The sequence below is a fragment of the Ipomoea nil genome, unplaced genomic scaffold, assembly GCF_001879475.1.
Source record: "Ipomoea nil cultivar Tokyo-kokei standard unplaced genomic scaffold, Asagao_1.1 scaffold3030, whole genome shotgun sequence".
Classification (NCBI taxonomy): domain Eukaryota; kingdom Viridiplantae; phylum Streptophyta; class Magnoliopsida; order Solanales; family Convolvulaceae; genus Ipomoea; species Ipomoea nil.
Window position 1 is genome coordinate 992,324 of NW_017619458.1, and position 5,942 is coordinate 998,265.

Here is a 5,942-nt window from a genome sequence, read left to right on the forward strand (position 1 = left end):
GTTTGGGTAGTAGGTGGTGGAGAAGGTGAGGGTGAAACACCATCAGTAGAAAGTGAGGGTGAGTCAGAATCTGGGGATTATTTAGATGAGTTTGAGAATAGCGCTGATGAAGAGGGGAATGATGACCTAGAGTTTGAGGCCAATGTTGATAACAATGTGGAGTTTGATGGGGTAAGAGAAAGTGAACAACCTGTTAACTTAAGAGGGGAGAGTACTAGGGTTTTAGACAATGATCATGGTCTACAATTGTCTGATGAAGATAGTGCTAAGGACAGTGATGAAGAAGGCAACATGAAATGGCCAGAATTTATGACTACCACTCAAATGCGTTCCCCTAAATTCTGTGTTGGTTTAACATTTGCATCAAAGGTAGAATTCAAAGATGCAGTCCACAATTATGGTTTCAAAAATGGTAAGGAATTGAAGTTTATTAGGAATGACAAAGAGAGGGTCTATGTTAGATGTAAACAAGCTGGTTGCCCTTTCAGAATTAATCTTTGGAAGTTAAAGGGGTTATTGGAATTGGTTTTACTTCATAAGAATATTTCTATCATTTTTTTTATTCAAGTTGAAGGGGTTATTGGAATTGGTTTTACTTCATTTTCAAATTACTTCAAAGTGTTAGTGGTTCACATTACAATTTAAAATTTTGTAGAGCCTACTAAAATGTCCATGTATCTGGACGTTATTCTTTTTAGTGCATAAGTAGTTGTGTAACATACTGCATACATGATACAACTACCTTACCTTCAATTCAAATGCACTTACAACAATTAGTGGTTTTTAAATTGTAATTTGGCTAGCTATTGATTATAAATTGAGAGAATATGGTGTGAATTGAAGTTTCTATTGGAATTGGTTTCACGTTGTTTTCATAAGGTAACCATTTATTGTTTATGTCGAGGAAAAAATTTGAGGTTGACTTGTGTAATACAAAGGAGTGAGTCCGGGTTTATTTAATGTACACCATCGGGTAATGGTTATTGATTTTCCTTATCATCCAAAAATGGTACATCATGATTGGTATGGTTTGATATTATTGTAAGAGTATTTTTGTCATTTTTTTGGTTGAATTAATGTACTTTAAAGAAATGTTATTAGGTAATATTTTCACCATGTACACGTAGAATTTTTGAAAACATATTTAAATAAAAATTGTGTCTTTCTATAATGAGTTAGTTCTATTCACTATGTGATCAATTCAGGAAAAAATATTTTTATTTCAATGTTTCCATGACAAAATATAATTGTATTGTCGAGTTTTTTTTTTTTTTTTTTTAATTCAATTATTTTGAAAAGGAAGACAAAATAATTTTTTTTTTAATGCTACTGACTCTGTTACAATGTAGCATATGTTCATAACTACTCTCTCATCATAATTTTTTTGTTTGTTACAAAACATGAACGTGCTTGCTTGCTTGCTTCATTGATGGTATGTTTTCCATTTTTATGCTAAGTTGCTAACAGACTCAAAGGAAGGGAAAAGGAATTTGCTTATACAATTTAATTTGTTGTACATCACATTCAAGAAACAATAAATTTTTGTATTGTTTTTTCAATTCCCCGGCGGGGTCGGGGTAGCGGGGACGGGGACTGTAACACCCTCCAAAAACAAGGCCCAATTGAAGCCCTAACACAAGCAGATTAACAACAAAACTAGCACAGCGAAAGATAAACGGAAACTGGATAAAAGAAATCCAAAAAGGGTGTTATGCCACGTATACCACACTAGGTAACGCTAAGGCAACAATCTGCAAGTGTATAATACTATCCCAATACATCAATCTAAAACAGTCTAAAAACATTGGCGCACAGGCCACAAAAACACAAAGGTGCTAAGCTACCAGGCTCTAGACATCGCTCTCGTCTAAACATCACCTGAAAGATACAAAAATAAACATTGGGACGACGCCCGGTCAGCGAATAATGCTGGTAACCCACCAATACCGTTAAGTATCATAAATAGGTAGATATAAGATATAAAAACCATTTTCGAAACGGAGTACATATATATAAGTCAAAAGCCAAGATCACCAGTCAACACAAGACTCATCACTCTCAAGACCACACGGGAACACATCCCAAACCACAAAGGTTAACCACACACAAGGATAAAGACTCACCCAACGGCAACACATGCCAAAACAACGCAAGCCTCCGTGACTACACACGTCACGAGAGAAGATCACACAACGCCAGCTTTACAAGCCCTCGCAACATCACCCATCACGAGTTGATATGCCTTCCTTATGCCCTGTTCCGACCTTATGGCTACCCGCAACCTTGTATCTTCTTTCCAAACATTACCTCCAGGATCCCCTGTACAGCCAAGTCCAACCTTATTCTGCTGGGACCGTCGTCCCCAACCTATAACCACCAACGAACCACCACCAATCACGACAACACATGCCCGGATAACACATGTTATCCCCCAATCACGTGGACCCATCACTCAGGCCACAACTTCATAATCACGTCACGGCTACCACGAAGACCGCTGCAATACCTTGGTGACTAGTGTCCCATACCACTAATTGTGCAATCCAGGTAAAGCCACACACGCCACACCTCAACAGGAATCAATCAACGGATTGCAATGAAAGTATGAAACACACTCATTCAAGGAACGGGTCACAGCCCAATCAACAACAACGATGAATAACACAAGTTATCATCAACCAAACGGAAGGTACAGACCACACACACGCTAGCATTAAACCAACAAACTAGCATGCTTATCAACGGGGAAACTCAAGATAGTTCCAAAGAACACACAAGACACCTCTTGGTCCAACGAAACACAATGTTGAACACTTAGCACGATTCAAGACACCAAAGTCCTACATGGATACCTACCATATAGTTCTAGACCTACGAAACATCAAGAAGACACTCAAATAGTTCCACAAAAGAACAACGGGAAGTCAAAAGATCAAATACCGAGACAACGAATCACGAGGAACAAATCCCGAACCAAACACCACCGTGTACCCGCGGGTGGACCCACGGGTAGTGCCCCACCCGTGGTTCCGCCCGCGGGAACACCATCCCACAAGGCCTGTACCCGCGGGTAGGCCGGCGGGTGGTGTCCCGCCCGCAGTTCCGCCCGCGGGAACATTCCTGTTCCACAATAAATCCCTTCGGGGATTTTCTTCTCCAAACACAAATTCAAGTCCAAAACATGCCAAATCTCACCAAACACAACAAAATGACTTGAACCAAGGAAAATGCCAAGCAATGGCACAAAGGAACCCTAAACACAAGCTCTAGATATGCAATATCACAAGATAAATGCATAAAACCCTCACATTTCATAGCAAAGAACAAGTAGAATCCAAGAAATCACATATAGATAAGCAAAATAGGTTTTGTAGAGCATGGGTTACCTCTTGAAGACCAAAAGACTTCTCTTTACACCACAACAAGCTCTCCACTAGGCTCACTTCTCAAACCCACTTCAAGATCAAACCAAAAGATCATAAAGATCCTACCTTTAAGAAAAAGACAACTAAGATGGAACCAAAAAGGCTAGACAAGCTTAGATCTTACCGTCCTAGATGCCCAAATAGGTGAAAGGTTGAATCTTGGAAGCAAAACTTGAAATCTTGACAAGGGTCTCAACTTGGCTTGGAGAATAAGCTATACTTCTATTCTAGAGAGAAGGTAGAGATATTTTCTAGGAATTGTAAGGAATGAAATGAAGAAGTCTTCTAGGTTAGGATACAATAATAACTCTTGGTGAAAAGACAAGGCTACCCTTACTAACCCTTAGAAAGTGTGAGGAACAAGGGAACTCCTCTCTAAGCACAAGGTACAACACAACTTAAAGATTGACTAGTCAAATACTAGTCCTTGAGTATTAAAAATCAGGATTTTAGGAATCAATTCCTCAAAAGAATTAGAATTAATTACTCAATTAATTCATGGATTGGAGTGTGGATTTTTGGGGTGTCACATCCTCTCCCCCTTCAAAGAATTTCCGTCCCTGAAACTTGGGTACAACGAATTAAAAGCAAATGGTAACAAGGAAACGAAATTGTGACAAGAAATTTCAAGAACAACTCTTTTGGTCAAAACTCCAAAAGTACTCACAAGGCTTCCAAAGCAAAGAAGAAGACATTACGAATTCAAGGATTGGTCAAGAGTTAAAAGAATGGATAGATTGAGCATCAATAACTCTAACCTCAACTCAACCACCAACTTCTAGACAACAACAAAGAACTCAACAACTAACTCCAAACACCAACTAACACACTAGCTAAACAACAAGGCAACAAGCAAAACAAGCAAGCACACAAAGCACAAAACAACCTAACACCAAGCTAACAACGGCCAAGAAAGAAACAACAGGAAAGAAGCGAACGGGGTTACCGCAACACAAACTAGAACTCCTCACTCTCCGACTCCTCGGCCTCTTCAGACTCTTCCTCGTCTTCTTCTCTGTGGCTAGAACTGGCTTCAAACTGGTCCAGCCTCTGATGCACTGCGACGAACTGTGCCTTCACAAACGCAAAGCCCTCGGCGATCAAACTGTTCTGCTGACGAAGCAAAGAGACGACGTCCTGCTCTCTCTTGGTGCAAGCTTCATTCCTTCTCCGGCTTTCCTCACTGTCTGATTCACTTACTTCAGCTTCGGCGGTCTCTGGTGCTCCTACTTCTTCTTCTTGATCCGCTTCCTCCTCAACTTCTTCGTCACCACCCGAACTCTGGATGGCAAGGCTCAACTTCCCGGCATGGACTCCAAGCTCGGCAGCTAACTCTGCCCGTTCAATAGGTGCTTTCCTTGCAACCTCTTCAAGCGTGATGTACTCACCACTACCCAACTGAAACAGATTACAACTCTAGAGATTGGCAGTATCCAACACCATCTTTCCCACAGCTTTCGGGAGACAGCCATCCACACTAACACCTTTCTTAACCAAGATCCAACTCAGCACCATTCCATACGGCAAGCTCTTCCGGTTGTGATCCCGGCAAAACACCATGTGTTGTATCATCAAAGCAGGCAGATTGAACTTAACCATATTCTTCAGACAGAAAGCAAAGGTGCATTCCAACTTACCCAACAAACTGCTCTTGTTGTTATTAGGCAACAAACAATCTGACACCAACATCACCAAGATCCTTTGTTCCGCAGACAACCACATCTTTTCCAGCCTCGAAGCTTGAGTGAAACCACTCGCACGACCAAACAGATAGCTCAAATAGTCACGGTACCCCATGGTATCCGTACTAATCCAAGAATGACCACTGTACTGAGCCACTCCGGTAGCAGACAAACTCAACGACTGAGCCAACCTCTTCTCAAACAACACAACTTTCACACCTCTCACCTTAGAGCTGATCTCAAGCCTTTCACCTTCCTTCGTCACAACCATGTGACGGTAAAACTCTTTCACCAAACTCGGGTAAGTCTCGGCCCTTATGGCGAGAAACCCATCCAACAAACCTTGAAACTTAAGCAAATCCAACAAGGAACTTGAAAAATATTCCGGATCAAAAGCTTTACCTTCAAGCACAAGGTAGTGGGCATCCACCCATTCCGCTTCCCTAGCCAAACTTGACCTTCTAGGCATGACTGAAGATGATCCAAAGCTCAACTAAAAGAACCCAAGGCTCTCCTCCTCCTCTACTCTCTCTCGCGGCTCTCTCTCTCTCGCTGCACTCTCTCTCTCTCTCTCGCGGCGACGGCGACGCAACGGCTCCGACTGCGAGGCGGCGAGGCGGTGGCTTGGCGACGGCGACGGGCAGGTTGGTGGTGGCGGGTTGCGAAAGGAGTGACGGGGTGGAGTGGTGCTGGGTGGTTCACGGGTAGGGAGGAAAGAAAGAGAAAGAGAATTTGGGGAAATTAGGGATTTGGGTGAAATTGGGGAAAAAGATGATTAAATTTGGAGATTTTGAACAAAGTGGGAATTTAAGGTTTAGGTGGAATTAAAATAGGT